This window comes from Actinia tenebrosa, unplaced genomic scaffold, assembly GCF_029948245.1.
Source record: "Actinia tenebrosa isolate PJP-AT-01 unplaced genomic scaffold, QUT_ActTen_1.0 PGA_scaffold14__42_contigs__length_11649687, whole genome shotgun sequence".
Lineage (NCBI taxonomy): Eukaryota > Metazoa > Cnidaria > Anthozoa > Actiniaria > Actiniidae > Actinia > Actinia tenebrosa.
This window is the reverse complement of record NW_028292574.1, coordinates 879,609-900,316: the sequence shown is the minus strand read 5'-3', so window position 1 is coordinate 900,316 and position 20,708 is coordinate 879,609. Positions and strand designations below refer to the sequence as shown.

Genomic DNA, 20,708 nt, shown 5'->3' with positions numbered 1-20,708 from the left:
ATTTCTCTTACAAAATTCATTTAAAAATCTGTGAGAATGATACATTATTTAGATGAAAACAACTTGAATGAGCCTCTGCAATAGGCGTACAAGAAGTTTCATTGTGAGACGGCAGTTGATACATGTACAAAATGATATATTTTGTGCACTAGATAGCTGCCATTGTGCTATTCTTTTAATGCTGGATCTATCTTCAGCTTTTGACGCCGTCGATCATGAAATGTTGTTGAGGAGGATGTCCTCAAAGTTTGATATTAAAGGGAATGAATTAACTGGGTTTCGATCTTACTTGTGTGACCGCAATCACTATGTGAATGTTGCAGGTGTTGATTTATCTATTCGTCCGTTGGACTGTGGGCTCCCACGGAGCTCTGTGCAGGGCCACATGGATACTTTATGTGTTATACGTCTCTCCGTTGGGTGATATTCTCCGTAAACACTTCGTGTCTTTTCGAGTGATATGCAGTTGTATACCAAATTCAAGTCGAGGATGATAGCAATCTGGCGTCCGCTAGAACATGCATTGAAGGTTGTCTTCTGGAGATTGACCAATGGATGACTTGTATTACCCTTAAATGTAATAACACCCATAAATGTAATACCCACCATAAATGTAATAACAACCAATAATGTAATAACAGTCAACCATAAATGTGATAATCGACCCCACTATAAATGTAATAACCCTCCAACCATAAATGTAATAACCAAGTATTCCGGAGATTTAAACAAAGTGTTCAATGAACAACCAACTCTGAGCAGCATTGTTTGAGTGTTTCGTCAAACACAGTGGGTGGGGTCACATACCACGTGATAGCCAGTGTAAACAGCCGTTTTGGATACGGATGGAAATGCAGGAAATGGCTGTTAACGCAGGCTTATCACGTGACTGTGGGATTTGTTTTGTGACAGAGAGAAAATATGGTGTAATAGTCCTAAAATAAATAAATAAGTTAATCTTTAAAACTATTATCGAAATTTTGCGAAACTTTGCTGCTGTTGCATTGACGCAGGCTATTCACTTGACCGTGGGGGGATTTGTGAGAAAATATTATGTACATCCGCATGATGATGATGGTGATGATGATGGTGGTGGTGGTGGTAGTGGTGATGATAATGACGATGGGGATAATGGAGATGATAATGATGGTGGTGATGATGACGATGATGATGGTGATGATATGATCATGATCTCTTGTGGAGATGACGATGGCGGTGATAACAAATGTAACATGATGATGATGAAAACGGCTGTTAAAGGCGTCTTTACATGCTTTCAGCTCGAAGCCGTTGAGCAGCGCCACTGCTGTACTTGCGATGGTGATAGGCGATGGCGTTTTCTTTTACAATGATATCTGTAATGATGACGATAATGACGAATTTGATCATTTTTTACTTATATTCATTAGCTTTTATCCCTAAGTTTTTAAAATTATTATTGCTACAATTTTATATTGCTACTATATTATTATTATTATTATTATTATTATTATTGTTATTATTATTATTATTATTTTAATTATTATCATTATTATTATATTGTTTGTACGTAATTCAGCCCATGGGCTGCGATACAATTTTCAATAAAAATCTATCTAATTATATCTAAATCTAAATGAATAAAGTAATACAAAAAAGTCTTTATTCCTTAACAAGAGTTAGGTTAAGGGTTAGGATTAGGGTTAGGGCTAGGATTAGGTTTAGGGTTAGGGTTAGGGTTAGGGTTAGGGTATGGTATGGTGTTAGGGTATGGTATGGTGTTAGATTTTTGTTTGGAGTTATATGGTGCGCTGAGAAGTTGGGAGCTAGAGTTACTTGCGTTAGGGTTATGCTTTAGGGTAGGCGTTAGGGTTACATTACCTTATAATCAATAATCATTGATTAATAACCAAATAGTGCCACTTCATGAAGTCTTACATGAAGTACTAACCTATGTTTGTACAATAAACATAAATAAAGCTTAAGGAACTTGTAGGTAAATTCTTTGAAGCTTTATAATTCACAAAACAAAAAGACATTTCCATTTTCTCATACCATTGAGAGGGTCAAATGTCTCTATATTAATATAATTTTCGGGAACATTTCTTATCCTGTAGTTTATTTTGTTATCAGCTTAAGGAGGTTGGAAAGTGTTTTATGCATTCATATACAGTTACAATTATGAACTAAAAAAAGTAAATATTTCTATTATATGACAGGAAGTAAACCTGGAATGCAAAAAACTATAAACAAAAGATCACAATGAGCATGAAAAAATGACGTCAGACGTTGCTATGACAACAACCGAACCCTTGGTATGCCATCAAAATTGTTTATTCACAAAGTCATAACTCAGAAACCAAATGGTGAAATTTTTTGAAAAGCCGAATATTACCTTTTTTGCAAAAAAAGAATAAAATCTGTAACAGGAATTTCGTAAAAATCAATAAAATTAGTTTGGAATAGTTCCCTCTTACAGAATTTTTAAATTTTTTTCTTAAGCTTTTGAAAACATAAACTAAAGCTATATGCAAAATTTAAAGGAATTTCTCCACAGAGTTTTTGATTTTTTTGATATAGAGCGCGCGGGCTCAAGAAATACCGTTTCGAGCCTCGTTAAGATGTTATTCTTTGGTTTTCTTTATATTAAGTAGTTTTCACTTTAATACTTGAAATGTTTTTTCTCCTGATTTAAAATTTTCCCGATAATTTGGTAATTAATTGACTTTTTGCTTATTTTGCTTATTAAGCCACAACCACTTTTAACAGAGATGATTATCTTCTCTGCCTTGACTTCGTTGTGTGCGCACAGTTTTTCCTTTTTAAGTTTTACACGTAGTTGGAAGTTTTACTGCTAAAGTTTGATTGATTAACTTTCACATTACAGAATCAAAAAAATTACTATAAATCCATTGCAGTAAGTTAAAGTTTGTACCTAAAAAAAAAAGTGGTGTGTGCAATCGAATCTTAAAATAATCTGTTTGAAAATTTTCTGCGTTCGAAATCTTTTATCGCTTGCTTTTGCTTTTTTCTTTTACTGAACAACTTCATTCAAAGCGCGCAAGATAATTGGCTGATTGATGACGTAATGCGCGCTCCCGTATCCAGTATCTTCGTGTATCATAATTTTTCTCTAATTTATATAATTAGCTGTATAGATTTTTATGTTTTAGACATTTAAGACTAGCTTTTATTCTATTTCGAATTTGGCATGGACAGTAAGTTATTTATTATAATTTAGATTGCAATCTTAGATTGCAAAATTATTTTTCACCAAACCAACCAAAAGTATGTTAGAGATCCATGGATTAACATCGAAAAACTACTAAACATTGATAAAGATCAGGCCAGAAGATTAACAAAAGACAGAAAAGCCTTCAAAGGACTTCTTCTTGAGAACTTTAATCTAGATTAGAAAACTCATTAATAATTCATGAAGAAAACACAATAGAAATCATGACCATGAAGGTGATTTTATATCTGATAAAGATTCGTCTTCATTTGCATAAACTTTAACTTGGATTTTCTCTATCAAACTTGGTTCATTTCGTAAAAAAATCGGTACACAATGAGAACAAACATCATAAGTTTTCTAAGCCGTTCAATAATCTCGCAGATCGTGTTTTATCGGGTCTAAAACCACTCGGCTGCGCCTCGTGTTTTATACCCGATAAAACACTCCTGCTCGTTTATTAAACATTACATAGAATAGAGTCCCCGTTGTTCAGCTAATTGCTGTTAATAATGGAGCAGAACTGATACTGATACTGATTCAGGTATCCTAACGTTTGTGTACGCATTTTATCAAATGTTTGTAAACATGGTTGTTTGCGGGATAGGGATAATAAAATTATTATTATCATTTGAAAGCCTTTTGATCATAGGGATCGAAAAGGAGAGAGAAAGATGGAGAGAAAGACAGAGAAGGTAATGCGCATACAATCATTTTAGTTATAATTTGATTAAGAAATAATAATTGTTATGTTTTAGATTTCACTGGGTGTTTAAGACAAACTGTGCATTGGATTTTCCAGCCTTTTATCTCAAAGAGTGACTCACCATATATAATCGATTCATTCATTCATTACCAGGTTACCTGGAAGGTTTGTGTGTCATGCGATCACCAATCCATTACCAGAAAACCATCCAATACAATGACGGTCAGATACGTCTTCCAGCGTAAGTTGTCACATTCTTTGATGGTTGACCTGTTTTTACCCTTCATTGTTAGGAGTCAAGGTACTTGTATGACTCATTGCTTTTGTCGAAACCAAAAGACATGTCATTACTAAATATTCGCATTGTGGACGGATGACATAAAAAAACGCACGCGCGTGCTCTGTGCAGTTATAGAGAACGCAGGGATAGATAGAACACGAGAAAAGAAAACTTCTCGAGTGCTCTGCCAATCCCCAAGTGCTTTGTTAACTCCACACAGCACAGCAAGCAAGTTTTTTGTTTCTCTTATATGTAAAGGGTGCGTGCGTGCTGTGTGCTCTCACAAAACACGCGCTCCCAACCATTTACAATGCGAAATTTATAACAGTTATTTTATAATGAGTATTAATGATAACATTTCTAATTTCGATGTTGAGCTTTTGCGCATGTCAATTTTTTCAACAGAGTTTTCAAAACACCTCCCACACGGACTAAGGAAGTATTGAAGAGGTAGACATCAAACAGACTCAGCACACAGTGCTAATCATAGCAAGGTGTTAATCATCTTTTGCAAGTAAGCTCACGATTGCCGATAGTTGGTGAAGTTTTTCTTTACAAGTCGGTGTAGAAATTCAAGTCCAAGATCTGAGATTCACAGTTCAAGATTCAAGGCTCAAGATTCTCAAGACTCAAGAATCAAGATTTCTGAAGTCAAGAGCTGGAGTTGTATCCTCCTCCCCCTGTTGGATTATTCCCTAGGTTTGTCCTACTTCGACAACCTAGGAATATTTCCTTCAAGGGCACTGATTATTAATATTTTTGGTATATTATTTTTTGGTCAAATATGTTCTCTGTACATAGGCCAAATACATTAGAATTAGGGATTCCACGTCAATTACAGAGGCTTAGACAGCCGGTCACTAGGGATGAAATTATTGCGGCCATTGGAAAAGTTCTTGCAAACGAATTGCGTACTGCCATAAAATGTGTTCAGGTGTCTAATACAGGTTATTCTTGTAGAGTAACGTTTAAGGAGGAATCTCATAGACAAAGGGAACAGTTATTTACGAAAGGAATCTATATTAGGGGCTGTTTTTGCTTTTTCAATGGGGTTGAATCACCTCAACAAGTTGTGACGGTTTCAAACCTCCCTTGTGAGGTGGAGGATGACGACATCAAGGAATACTTTGAAAAATATGGGAGCGTAAATCAAGTGGTGAGAAATTTAGACAAATTTGGCTTTGAAACTGGAGATAGACGGCTTTTTGTGACATTAAATGAGCATATTCCTACGAGTGTTCTTTTGGACCCGTTTATTGCTCATATTAGATACCGTAGTCAGCCATTATGTTGTTTCTCATGCAACTGGTGGGGACATTCAAATACAAGATGTCCCCTAAAAGGTGTCTGCAACCGCTGTGGTGCGCAAGGTCACCATTCTTATGCTTGCTCGAAGGATCTTATTGAACCCCCTCGTTACGCTATGGATCGTCCTGAAGGACAGGACTTTCCGCAACATCCTGCTCTTTATCTCCCAGAGGAGTCTTAAGAGTTGACAGAAAATATATCTCAGTCAGGTGTGATCACTGAAGTTGTACAGGAACCTACAGATTTGCGTTCTTCTTTGCAAAAGGATTCCTCCTCAGAAGTTATTTCTTCGCAACCGCTTTTTCCTAATCCTTCTTCTCAGGATTCTCTTCAAAATGTTGAAGTACTATCTCTGTCGTGTGATTCTAACTCTTCAATTTCCTTGGGAACATCTTTGTCCTCTCCTTCATTTAGTCATATGGTCAAACAAAACACGACGAAGGAAAAACCTGCTGAAGGGATGGACATTTGCTTTACTAATTTACGTAACCTCAAAAGATCTGTGGATCCAAAGGAGGTTATTACTCAACGTTCTAAAAAGAAACCCTAATTTTTCTTGCGTATTTATATAGTTATCTATATTTCTAATCATATATTGAAGGATTTGTATTGAAGTACGAATTGTTTACGTAATGTCATGTGTTATATGAATAATGTTACAAATAATGTTATGATTATTGAAAATGTTGAAATTGATGGTTTATTAATAAGCAGTTATTCAGAATATTGAAACTATCATAAATACTTGTTGATTTTTGTTTAAAATGAGGGCTCTCACTATAAACATAAATGGTCTGCGAGAGTATGAGAAAAGAACAACATTTATTTTTTGGCTGTCTTCCTTATCTCGCCCGCCTGATATTGTGAGCATCCAAGAAACTCACTGTATTTCACAACAAGAACTCAATAATTGGTTTGATAATTCTCCTTATCTAGCTTTTGGAGATTTCAACACAAAGCATTCTGGTGGTACTGCAATTTTGTTAAAGCGTGCCTCTCCTTTTTCTGTACTTAAACAGTACTCGGGTATCAATGGCCGCTTCACTTATTTAGATGTCCAATATGACTCTTGCAAAGTTTCTATCGTCTCCCTGTATGCTCCCAATCACAATCCTGAAAGAGATGGTTTTTTGACACAAGTAAATGATAGGCTTGATCCTACGTCTGACATTCTCCTCTTAGGGGATTTCAATACGGTTTTTACACCTATTCTGGATCGTCGATCCTTTAATTCTGTACTACCTGCTAGTTATGACAGTGTTACTGTCCTTCCCATCTTATTCCATGAAAATCGCTTGATTGACATTTGGAGGCACTGTCATCCTAGAACCCAAGAATTTACTTATATCAGTACTAATGGCATGGCTGCGTCCCGCATTGATATGATCGGACTTCCATTGCGTTTTGTTCCTCATGTTTCTGAGTGCAGTATTTTACCTTGTCCGCATTCTGATCACTCTGCTGTTTTCCTTGATTTCATATTGCCTGAAGTTCCACCCAGAGGCCCTTATTTTTGGAAACTCAATGTTAGTATTTTGGATAATGATGCATACGTGGAGCTCGTAAGGGACTTATGGAAGTCCTGGCAACCTCAGAAAGAGTCATGTACGTCATTGCTTGTTTGGTGGGATATAGGTAAAAGAAAGATCCAACAAGCCACCACTAGGTTTTGTTCCAAGTTATCTTTCAAACGACGGGCATCCAGGCATTCCTTGGAAGCTCAAGCAAGATCATTAAAAGTTCTGGTAGATGGGGGAGATCTCTCTGTTCTAAATCAATACCATAGTGTACTCAATGAATTAGAATTGTTTGATCGAGAGGCAGCCAAGGCGGCAGAAATAAGAGCTCGTACCAAATGGACTGAAGAGGGTGAGAGATCCACTTCCTTTTTCTTCCGTATGGGAAAGAAGAATAGGGCCAACAAAATGATTGATCTTATTCTAGATAGCAATGATCAATACGTTTCTGATCCTGAGAATTTGAGGCAGGCTTGGTTCTCTTTTTACAAGGGTTTATTCACTTCACAAGAAAATGATGAAACCATTGCAGATGATTTTATTTCTAACTTGGAACGTAGAATTCCTTTAGAAGTGAAAGATGTGTGTGAGGGTCCTTTGACCATGAAGGAATGTCTTGAGGCTCTTGAGGGGATGCCGTCAGGTAAAACGCCTGGTTTTGATGGTCTTCCCAAAGAATTTTATCTAAAGTTTTGGGATCTCATTGGAAAGGACCTGGTAGCTGTACTTAATTATGCCTTTAGGTGTGGTGTACTATCAGTTTCTCAGAGGAGAGGGATTATAACGCTCTCATATAAAAAGGGAGATAGATTTTTGATGAAAAACTGGCGTCCCATCTCCCTATTATGTACAGACTACAAGATAGCTTCAAGATCAATCGCGGGCCGTCTACGAAAAGTGATTGCTTATGTTGTATCTCCTGACCAGACCTGTTCGGTACCTGGCAGATTTATTGGTGAAAACATCAGGCTTCTTCAAGATGCTGTTACATATGGCAAAATAACTAATTCACCTCTGGCCTTATTGTCTTTGGATCAGGAAAAAGCTTTTGACAGGGTGGAATGGTCCTACATGCTCAGAGTCCTTGAAGGCATGGGGTTTGGACCTTCCTTTTGCTCGTGGGTACGCTTGTTCTATACTGGACCTCAGTCTTCGGTATTGGTAAATGGCTTCTTTACACCTTTTATAAATTTATCGAGGGGTGTAAGACAAGGCTGTCCACTGTCAGCGCCCCTTTACGTACTGATTGCCGAATCTTTAGCGTGTCGTATCCGTGCGTCAATCTATTTAAGAGGTTTGGTTCTTCCGCACCCTGATTATGAACCAGCACTTATTTCCCAATATGCTGATGACACGACCCTGTTATGTACAGATGACGATGAAATATCCACTGTCTTCTCCATCTATGAGGAATATGAAAAGGCATCTGGGGCTAAGATTAATAAAGAGAAATCTAAAGGGCTTTGGGCAGGCTCTTGGAGAGGTCGTAGTGATCCTGCCATTGACTTGCAGTGGTCTTCAGACAGTATTCCTTGTCTTGGCACATGTTTAGGAAATGATGATGTCTCTCATCCAAATTGGGATGGTCGCTTAAACAAACTTTCTAGTGTACTAGATTCTTGGAAACATCGTAATCTTTCCTATTCTGGTAAGGCTCTTGTCCTGAATGGCCTTGGCATGGCAGGTCTATTGTTTTGTGCCTCAGTACTAGCCATGCCAAACTGGGTCTTGGCGCAAGTTTCCAAGTGTACTTTGGATTTTTTTTGGTCGGGGAAAAAGCATTTGGTGTCACAAAACGTTCTTTTCCAATCCACCACTCAAGGTGGGTTTGGTTTAATTGATATACAATCAAAGGTGCGCGCACTTCATTGTCAGTGGATAAAGCGGTGGGCCCTGTCCCCATCGAAATGGTGTGCTTTCTTCTCCTTTTTTGTGGAGAAAGTATTTGGTGATGATTTACGTTCTGTTCTTTCATATCCTGCATATTATCCTTCTCATTTACTACCGGATTTTTATGCCTCACTTTTAGATGCTTGGGCATACGTCGGTGGCCATTTCTCAGTTCAATTGAAAACTTTTGCTATTCTGCGGTCCTCTGATGGTAGTGCATTGTCTATCTCATCTCTTACTACAAAATCTGTTTATTCAAATATCATTGAAAGGAATGTTATGCTTCCTAATTGCGTTCTGAAATTTCGCCCAATCTTTGGCGAGCTCTATTGGACGGACACATGGTCACAAGTGAACATTATGCCTTTGGATCGTCAAGTTCGTGATCCATCGTGGAAGATTTGCCATGGAGTGCTCTATACCTGTGATCGACTTGTCAAGTTTGGTATGAACATTGCTGATCCTTCATGCTTTTGTGGACATCCTTTGGAAACTCCAGTTCATTTATTCTTTGAATGTAAGCTCATGCAAGAACTGTTACTATAGGCTCAGACCTTATTTCTGCGTGTTACTCCCTTGTCGCCATCCCTTCAATCTCGTCATATGCTATTTGGATATGACAATCATGAACGACAGATTATTCCACCTGTGTTTTCCTATTTTCTTAATCTGTTGAAGTACTTTGTGTGGTTGGCTAGGAATGAGTATTGCTTTGAAGGTACTCTCCCTGTTGCCTCTGTGGTTAAAGCAAAGGTTGTGAAACGACTTAATATCCATCTGCTCTGTTACTCTAAACGTTCGGTTAGTCGAAAATCAAGGTGTTTTTTCAACAGATCCTGGAATGTTTTGGGAAAGTTTTCTCCGGACATTACTGTTATAACCTGGTCAGCCTAAAAGTAGTTTTCTTTGTCTTCTTTTCACTTGTACTTGTGTAACGTTTATGCAAGGGAAAACGTTGTGTTCGCTTGAATATACCTATGAAGTGTTTTGATGAGTATAATCCTAGGTAGACCAGGATGATACTCTATATGTAAATGATGTTTTGATTATCTTTTTGTATTAGTGTTTATTGTAGTAATCTGTAGTGTGTAGGTCTACATGGGGGGCGGGTCTCATTACCACGGCGTGTCTCTGTCGTCCATGTAGGACCCCCCCTTGCTAAAGACCACCATCCTCCCCCCAGCGCTGACTCTGTGTCCCAAACAATGGCTGTGGATGTTCTATACTCCACATTACATTGTGCCTTTAAACTCTTCCATCATTCACGTTAGCACCCACCAAACTACATAGTCTAGTAGCCAGAGCTTCAAAGTCGTTGCTTTTTTTGATTTGGGGGCTGCAGCTAATGTACCGGCTGAGAAATTAAGGATTTTCTTGTGGGAGTCCTTGCTAATTCAGCCAAATGCTCTTATAAGCAAATGTATGTGAACGCAGCAGGAACTTTGCCAATTCCTTTGGCAACGTCATTTCGTTTGGAAAACCGAATTTTCTTGACCGTTTTGGATAGGGGAATCATGTTCAATAGCAAATTTCCAGCTAAAATACGTCTTTCTAGTGGTTTTCACCTCCCCCGGGCCCTCCCCCCAGCGCTTGCTCTGTGTCCCAAACAATGGCTGTGGATGTTCTATACTCCACATTACATTGTGCCTTTAAACTCTTCCATCATTCACGTTAGCACCCACCAAACTACATAGTCTAGTAGCCAGAGCTTCAAAGTCGTTGCTTTCTTTTATTTGGGGGCTGCAGCTAATGTACCGGCTGAGAAATTAAGGATTTTCTTGTGGGAGTCCTTGCTAATTCAGCCAAATGCTCTTATAAGCAAATGTATGTGAACGCAGCAGGAACTTTGCCAAATCTTTTGGCAACGTCATTTCGTTTGGAAAACCGAATTTTCTTGACTGTTTTGGATAAGGGAATCATGTTGAACAGCAAATTTCCAGCTAAAATACGTCTTCCTAGTGGTTTTTACCTCCCCCGGGCCCTCCCCCCAGCGCTGGCTCTGTGTCCCAAACAATGGCTGTGGATGTTCTATACTCCACATTACATTGTGCCTTTAAACTCTTCCATCATTCACGTTAGCACCCACCAAACTACATAGTCTAGTAGCCAGAGCTTCAAAGTCGTTGCTTTTTTTGATTTGGGGGCTGCAGCTAATGTACCGGCTTAGAAATTAGGGATTTTCTTGGGGGAGTCCTTGCTAATTCAGCCAAATGCTCTTATAAGCAAATGTATGTGAACGCAGCGGGAACTTTGCCAATTCCTTAGGCAACGTCATTTCGTTTGGAAAACCGAATTTTCCTGACCGTTTTGGATAAGGGAATCATGTTCAACAGCAAATTTCCAGCTAAAATACGTCTTTCTAGTAGTTTTCACCTCCCCCGTGCCCTCCCCCCAGCGCTGGCTCTGTGTCCCAAACAATGGCTGTGGATGTTCTATACTCCACATTACATTGTGCCTTTAAACTCTTCCATCATTCACGTTAGCACCCACCAAACTACATAGTCTAGTAGCCAGAGCGTCAAAGTCGTTGCTTTTTTTGATTTCGGGGCTGCAGCTAATGTACCGGCTGAGAAATTAAGGATTTTCTTGGGGGAGTCCTTGCTAATTCAGCCAAATGCTCTTATAAGCAAATGTATGTGAACGCAGCAGGGACTTTGCCAATTCCTTTGGCAACGTCATTTCGTTTGGAAAACCGAATTTTCTTGGTCGTTTTTGATAGGGGAATCATGTTCAACAGCAAATTTCCAGCTAAAATACGTCTTTCTAGTAGTTTTCACCTCCCCCGGGCCCTCCCCCCAGCGCTGGCTCTGTGTCCCAAACAATGGCTGTGGATGTTCTATACTCCACTGTAGACGACAGCTAATTGATTTCCTAATTAGTGTAGGTTATTAATATTCATAAGTTGAAATTATGGGAAGTAAGCCGGGACAGGCAGCAAGACGATCGTAATATGTACACCATATGGTATGTCAAGATTATATTTGATTTTCCGTAAGATATGGGCTTTTAATTTGTAACTTTTTATTTCTAGTGAACCTCGTAATTATAAATCTGTCTATTGTGAATGAAATAACTGAAGAACATCAAGATTATCGAGAATTAAATCGCTGATATAATCGACGAGCGTTTTGCGTTGTGTACCCATTACTGAATTAGATGTCCCCACTGAACTAAAGAAGATGTACGCTACATTATTGTTAACATATGTCATTCACCGACTGATGGACATTTATTAAGCTTGATTCTGCAGTTATCCAGCGTTTATTTCATCTCCGAAGAGTGTTTACAAGAATCGTACGGCTTGTGAATTCCTCGAATTTCCATGTGCAGCGATGGATGATGACACAGGAAGCCCGCCGGCAAGACGCAAGAAGCCCGCTGATCGTGAAAGTTGTGACGGAGTGAGAGAAGAGAGAGGTGAAGCTCTAAGACGCTCAAGATCGGGATATATTGGCCAATTGACAAAGAATTTTCGAAATATAAAAGAAGTGATGAAATCAGAGAATTTCAATGATATTGATACCGTTCTGAGGATAAGTCAGAAAATATTGAACACATTTGATAACTTCGAACGGTGTTGTCAACAGCACTTAGAATGCTTGAAGGAACAGTTGGATATTGAAGAAGCTGAAGGCATTTACAGTAGAGAGCTAGAAGCTAAAAAAGACATTGAGGGAGAAATTGATGCGTGGACCCACCGGAACAAAAGACCGTTCATTGACTTTGATCTGCCTCTTGTCGAACCCTGCGATTCTAGTAGACAAGCAGGCTCTAACGAAAGTTCCCAATCAAGTACAGCAACGAAGTTAAAGTTGAAAGCGAGGGCAGATCAAGCTGTTGCCGAGCTTAAGATTAGACAGTTGAAGGAAGAGCAAGAATTGCAAGAAAGAATTGAAGAGATGACGATGAAATTGCGGTTAGAGGAGGCAATTCAAGTCAATAAAATAAAACGTCGACACACATTACTAAAAGCTCAACACGAAATGGAACAAAGAAACACTGAACTAAAAATCTATGAAAGGGCCGAACGAGTTGAGCTATACAATTTTTACGACGACGACGACGACGTGTTACCTGGTTCAAACCCCTTTGGCTCCACACCAAGAAGTGCCCCAAAGGAATCGACTAGAGTTGCAGACTTTAGACAGCGCCTCCCTGTGAACCCGTTTGCAACTCCGATAACACCGATCTCCACTAACCCATTCGCAGCCCCGATGGCCCAGACGCCTGGCAGTTCGTTAGCAACACCGGCAAGGGGAAGCTCAAGTAACCCGTTTAGGACGACAGAATGGCCTGATGTAGTACACAGGAAGCCCAAACCGAAGTTTGTTCATGCTGCGCATGCACCGACACCACAGGCATGGCTGGACCTGAACACACCCGAGTTCTACGTCGCTGATTATGATAACCGTCCTAGCGACACTGCCAATAACGATGAACCACCTAAGCCAGCAGTCCATGAGAAGGTCCTCAGTCAACTGATAAAGCAGCAAGAAAGGATCACCAGCGCCATGACCAACGCTTTAATGCTTCCTAAACCAGAGCTATTAACCTTTGATGGAAACCCATTACACTACTGGAGGTTTATTCGCAACTACGAACAGAACATTGAAGCAAAGACTGAGGATAACGGAGAACGATTGAATTATTTACTGCAATATTGTACGGGCAAGGCTAAAGAAGTGATCAAGAACTGTGTAGTATTGGACTCTACCGACGGCTACCTAACAGCACGAACGTTATTGTTTGAAAGATTCGGCGAACCTTATGTCATAGCCACGGCCTACATTGATCTTGTAACTGAGGGACCCCCGCTGAGGGCGTCTGATAGAGAAGGCCTGCAAGTTTTCGCCGATAAGTTAAAGGACTGGGAATTAACTCTACGTGCCGTTGGATATTATGACGACTTGAACAATGCTGACAACTTGAAGAAAATAGCAGAACGTTTCCCTGTCCACCTAAAGGCTAGGTGGCTCGAGAAGGCTAGAGTGATACGAAGCGGAGGAGGAAAACCCAGCATAGACCATATGTCCGAATTTTTGTCTGAGAGAGCAAAGGCCGCAAATGATCCTGTTTTCGGACAGATTATGGACTCAAAGGACACGTCCAGGGACAGAATGCGACCCCGAAGTAAACCGTTTCAGAACACGCCAAGGCCGCCAAGAGCTACCACCCTAGCGACACACCAAGCAGAAACGCCGAAAGTGACGGCAACAACAAGGATTCACAATTAGCTTCGAGGGCCGCATATACTTTAAACGACCAGGTAAAGTGTGGTCTTTGTGCCCAAGCACATCTTCTCACAAGCTGCGATGAATTTAAGAAGAAGACGCAAGGTGAAAGAATGAAGTTTGTTCGAGACAAAGGGTTATGTGACAACTGCCTTAAGCGAGGACATAGAGCAAAGAATTGCTATCAGAAAAAAACAGTGTGAAGTGGATTCCTGTGAGGGAAAACACCACACGTTGCTGCATCCATCGAACAGCTCTAACCTTAATCAACAGCCGAGCCAGGATTCAAGCAACAATACGAACAGTGCAAAAACTTATAATGTCGTCAAGGCTGATAGCGTAAACAGCGTCGATGTTCTTGCCAAGGAGAAAAGAGTATGTCTTCCAATCGTGCCCGTAAAGGTTCGTGGAAAGAAAGGTCAGAGATCTGTTGTCACCTACGCTCTTTTGGACCAAGGATCCGACACGACATTGTGCGAGAAACGCCTAATAGAACAGCTGGGAATCGAAGGCGCCGAACGAACATTCTCGTTGACAACTATCGAAAAGGCAAACGTTCAGCGAAAGGGATTAACCGCGAGTTTGGAAGTTACAGCTCTTGACTCAGACAATGTCGTCGAGATACCGACCGTATGGACAGTCAAAAAATTGCACATCACTACAGAAGGTGCACCCAGAGATGAAGACATTCGACAATGTATTCATGAACTCAACCATGGCGGACATGAATTTTACTGCTCTTACAACTTTTATTATTTTTGCTGTATTGCTTCAATATAAGCTTTACGCAACTTCACATGAGATTAAAATTGGTTCAATCTCTAACCCAAGCTACCATGAACCGAGGAAAAAGCCGTTGGATAACTTGCAGAAGTCGAATTTCATACTACAACAACAGTTCTACCACCTTCCAGCCTCATAAGCCGCTTCTTATCGGAATCCATCCTAATCCTGGACCCAATAAAAACCAAGATAAAGACTCAACAGCTCCTAACCCTGGACCTCACGCAAGATCAAAAGAAAGTAACCAGAATACTCATGGAACACCAAAGAGAAACACTGAACTTTCGATCTTTTATACTAACGCTCGAAGTATTGTTAACAAAATTAGCATACTGAACCTCGAAGTCTCGAACAAGCCCTTCGACATCATAGTGCTAACCGAAACTCACTTGGATAACACCATTGCTGACAGTGAAATTTTCCCTGTAAATTACACAGTTTTCAGGCACGACCGCAAGCATAATGGTCGCTTTGGCGGAGGAGTACTTATCGCAGTTCGAGATCATATTAAAGCTGTATCAAGGGAGATAACATGTTGTGACTCCGAAATGATCTTCATTGACATAATATTTCTTAATAACCACAGGATTACATTAGGAGTTTTTTATAGACCTCCTAATAATGACCCAAGCCTCTTGAAGATTTACAAGCCGTTCTTAATGATATTTCCGCAAACTGACCTCGTACTTGTTGGAGATTTTAATCTACCAGAATTCGATTGGACTAACTCTAGACCTTTAAAAATTCTGAAAACTACACTTTACTGACAGATATTATACAAGATAATTTTTTCACTCAACTAGTATGTGAACCCACCAGAGACCGAAACGTGCTGGACCTTGTGTTTTCTACATCACCCGATATTATTGATGATTTGCTGGTTGGTGAACCATTTTCCGATCATAACTCCATCACATTCACACTACTCGGATCACCATATGCCAACGTAAATCACAAAAATATGTCTACTGCTACAAGAAAGCTGACTGGGATTCACTGAGCTCACTTCTTTCTTATATTCCGTGGCACTGTGCTTTTCTGGAGGATAATATTGATTACAACTGGACCTGCTGGAAAGATCTACTGTTCACAGCTGTAGACGAGTGTATTCCGAAACGGAACCTAAAAAGAAACTCCATGCGCCATGGATATCAAAAGAAACTTATAACACTATGTAAAAAGAAGAAGTCACTCTACAAAAGAGCAAAAAGACGTAATGATGAGAATTTGTGGGTAAAGTACCGTAGTTTAAACAACACAGTCAAACGGAAATGCAACTTTGCTCGATGGGCGTATATTAACGATCTAGCACAAGATTTAAAGGAAGGCAACCCCAAGCCTTTCTGGAACTTTGTAAAATCTAAACGTAATGGAACAACGATCTCCTATCGCTGAAAATCGACGACACTATCTTAACTGATGACTACGATATCGCTAGTAGCATGAATGAGTACTTTTCTTCAGTGTTTACTGTGGAAAAACCACGATACTTTTCCGTCACTAAACCGCATTGTTGACAAAAAAATGGAAAACATTCTATTGTTCTACTAATGAAGTCAAGAAACATCTTCTGAGCCTGAAGCTTAACAAATCCCCAGGGCCAGATTACATTCCATCGCGTATACTGAAAGAGTTCGCATTGATGCTGGCAACCTTCCATAACAGTACTGTTAAAACAAATCATTTACATCTGGTACTCTACCTAACGACTGGAAAATAGCGGACGTTACGCCAATCCACAAGAAAGGTTCTAAACACCTTAGGGAAAATTACCGCCCAATCTCACTCACATCTATTGTATGTAAAATTGGTGAAAAAATTATCAAAAACAATGTTATTGAATTCTGGCGTGAATTAAACGTATTAAACGACAACCAGTTTGGTTACCTTCAAGGAAGATCTACTGTAACTCAAACTGCTATCTACTGTTAATGATTGGGGCGAAGTCAAAGAAATTCTTCTATCCCTACAGACCGTAATCTTCCTCGACCTGGCGAAAGCCTTTGACAGCGTGCCACACGAGCGCTTGCTCTTAAAACTAAACATGTACGGAATATGCGGGAGCTTACTTCTATGGTTTCAGAAATTTTCTCACTAATCGACACCAACGTGTGGTTATAAGAGGAACTTGTTCAAACTGGCTTCCAGTGGTATCTGGAACACCTCAGGGTACAATCGTAGGTCCCATCCTCTTCTGCTATACATTAACGATATCACAGATCGCATTCCTCTAATGTGAAACTGTACGCGGACGACACCAAGATTTACAGGCAGCTTATTGACCCTGTTTCTAGACCACACTAGCTTCAACACGATCTAGACCATCTTAGAGAATGGGCATGCACATGGCAGTTACGCTTAATAATGATAAATGTGAATCTATGCGTATAACCCACTTGCGCGACAAGTCCAAACCGAAGTACATCTTAGGGGAGACTTTAAAGGACGTTAATAGTTTCAAAGATCTTGGTGTTACTATCTCCAATAATCTATCCTGGAGTGAACACATTTGCATCACCGTAAATAAAGCTAACAAAGTCCTAGGGACTATTTTACGAACTGTTGGCACCGCCAATACCACAGTCTTTTCGATGCTATATATCGCGGATTGTAAGAACCAATCCTTGAATATGCGTCACCCGTTTGGTGTCCCCAACCTGGGTGAAGGACATAACTGCATTGGATAAAGTACAAAGAAGAGCTTTCAGACTAGCACTTCGACAAACTAGAGGGGGAAATGACATACGAAGAAAGATGTAAAATATTGAAGTGGCCTACTCTCTCGACCCGCAGGGACTACCTAACTCTAGTTTGAATGTTACAAAATAGTTTTCGGTTTAGGTATTCTAAATTTCCGTGACTTTTTTGAATTTACGAAAGTTACGTCTACCAGAGCTAATCCTTCCTACAAACTTTATGTTAAAGCAGCCAGAGTTAACTGCTACAAATACTCCTTTTTCGTCAGAGTTGTTAATATGTGGAACGATCTACCTAAAGACATTGTTGAAAACGATGGGGTTTAGATCATTTAAGCAGAAATTGAAGTCTCACTTAGGGTTTAATGTTTACATATTGCAGTACACATCGATTAGTATATTTTTTAGTAGAGTCTAGATTAAGGAGGAGACGGGTTCTCTGTTGCTCTGGGTTTCTCGCGCGTGCGATCACCAGGCGGACAGACTTCATAATCTGTCTGGTGGGTGCGCGTGCGGGAGTGGGGCTCAGGGTGGCGGAGAGCTTGTCTCTCCTTTATTTAGTACATATTCATATACTTATACTTCATTTATAGAGCATTTTTCGCTAATTACGCTGCTTAGGGTCTTTCTTTATAATGCATTTTTGTCATGTTTTGTTGTTTTTCTTGGGAGTTTTCACATAGGGATAACCTCATAACTTCCTTTCAAGTCGCCTATTATTGGCTTTGTTGTCTTATTGTATCGCTTTTTGCTAGCCTCTGCTCTTACTTGTATTTTACTATTTGTCAATTAATTATTTGCGATTTTTGAATAAACTATGTATGTATGTATGTAGGTGGCCACATCTAGCAGAAATCAAATACCTGAAATAGACACTGAGAAGTTACTTTACTCATCGGGCAATGATACGCCTGAAGCCTTTTGGGCGTTAGAAGAGAAACGAGGACAACGGAAGGAACCGTATGCGGTCAGGACACTCCTTGGCATGGCCATCGTGGAACGATGACTGAGTATACGCATCAACCCAAAGCTTGAACGCACACACTACATATCTTCCACGGTTGATGAGCTCAAGGCTCAAAGTTGAAAGATTTTATGGAGGACCGATTTCGGAGATGCAGTACTAAGTTCCGAGAAAGGATGCATGTCAGCAGAAGATAAAAGAGCGTTGTCTATCATGCAGGAAAACGCACGGTTTTATCTGAGGGTCACTACCAAATGGCCCTGCCGTGGAGAAAACAGCAGTTATTGTACATGAACAAGAGACCGATGGCTGAGTTTAGACTTGCAACATTTAAAAACAAAGATTCCTGAACGATCCCTGGACTTTATGAGAAATAACAAAGAAGTTATAGATTGACCATCTGACTAAGGGCTATGCCCGTCGCCTTTCCCAACGAGACTTTGACCAGAGAAGAGAGTGTGGTACCTACCACCACCATGCTTGTGATACCCCAAGAGCTACGGCGTTGGTATTCGACTGCGCCGCCAAATGGAAAAAGGCTGTCATTAAATGACCAACTAATTGCAAGGACCGATTCAACCGAAACAATATCGTAGGGCGTCCTTACTAGATTTCGCCCCGAACGAAAGAGCCCATAAATATAGCAGCAGACCTGATATTGAAAGCAGTTTTGCAAGTCAAGGTGAGGCCCAAGGACTGTGACCATGCTAGCATTTGTCCTTTGGATGGGCCCTGATGGAGATCTTAGTCAACCAGCCAGCAAATTTTAAAATGCTAGTCCACATTTTCGGTGCAACGCTTCGCCAAGTTGTGCGAAATTTTGCACTCCGAAAAAACAAGCTGACGACAATTTCAAAAAAACGAATTTTGCATGATGAAGATTGGAAAACATCCGTGCATAGGAGGAACTTCTATGTGGATGATAGCGCTGAAGTCGGACAAGTTTAAAGGTTGAAAGGCGCTATACGAACTGCATCTGAAAGTGACGGAACTGTACGACGAGGAGGATTTCGTCTCACAAAAGTGGTACTGAGCAATAGTAAAGAAGTCCTTCAAGTCGATTACCTGAACTGAAAGAGGCTAAGGCTGTAAAGGAACTGAGGACTTTGAACGATTTCCTGACGGAAAAGAGCCTTAGGAGTTGAAATGGGACTGTCGAGAAGATTGCATCGGATTTAAGACCCGGTAAAGGAAAGTCTAGTACAAGACGTGGGGATTGTATCCATAAAACGAGTTTCTGTGTATGATCCATTGGGTATTCGCTGCTCCATTCGTCCTGTTAGCCCAAGCTAATCCTTGCAAAGAACTTTGTAGACCGAAACTAAATTGGGATGACCCAATCCTGCCCTCTGACATACCGCGTTGAGTGGAAGGAGGCTAAGAGGGGACCTAACCAAGGGACTGTCAAATTGAACGGCTAACCGAGATCTTGAAGAGCACCTGACCTTGGAAGAACACGTCACATATGAATGGAACCCATTTAGCAGAAGAGATGTTCCCAGTCCGCTTAGGGGCACCGTACGTACCCTGCGGATGGTGTGAACATTAATGGGGGAAGTACATCTGTCGTTCCTGAACCCCCCCGGGGGGGAAGTCAAGGCTCGCTCCTGAACACCGTGACCATTCCTCGATTAGAACTATCGGCGGGCCGTTTGAAGCAGTCAAATTGATAAGATGTTAACAGACGAGCGAGATCTGCCGCTGACCTGAGGTCGAAGTTCTGGGGACTGACTCTTAACAAAAGTGCTGCCCAATACATCAACACACTTTCAAGGACGATTAAACATCTTCGTGGCACATCGGATTGCTATCATCACGAAATTTTTCTACCCCCCAAGGCACGTTGGAGATATGTGAGTGAGATACCAAGGACAATCCGGCGGATGATGGAGTCAAAGAGGTTTGACCGCGGAGGGGAAAAAAATTACAGGAGACGAAGGAAGGCGGATGGTTGTCTGCGGCACATGAGTTTTTATGGAACGGCCCCCCCACCCAAACCCCCCCCCCCCATCGCCCCCACCCCCCTCCTTCTCAAAGAAACCACCAGAGGGACGGAACATCCGGACCCTCAGAAAACATGGGGAGAACAGACGAGAGGAAGACCGTCACCTCCAACCATTCC

General features: G+C 40.5%; 1 long non-coding RNA gene across 1 annotated transcript in view; it reads right to left on the bottom strand.

Moving 5' to 3' along the window:
- LOC116298776 (uncharacterized) overlaps nucleotides 1-20,708 on the bottom strand; it is a 231,119-nt gene that overhangs the window by 205,598 nt on the left and 4,813 nt on the right. The gene's annotated exons all lie outside the window — the stretch shown is intronic.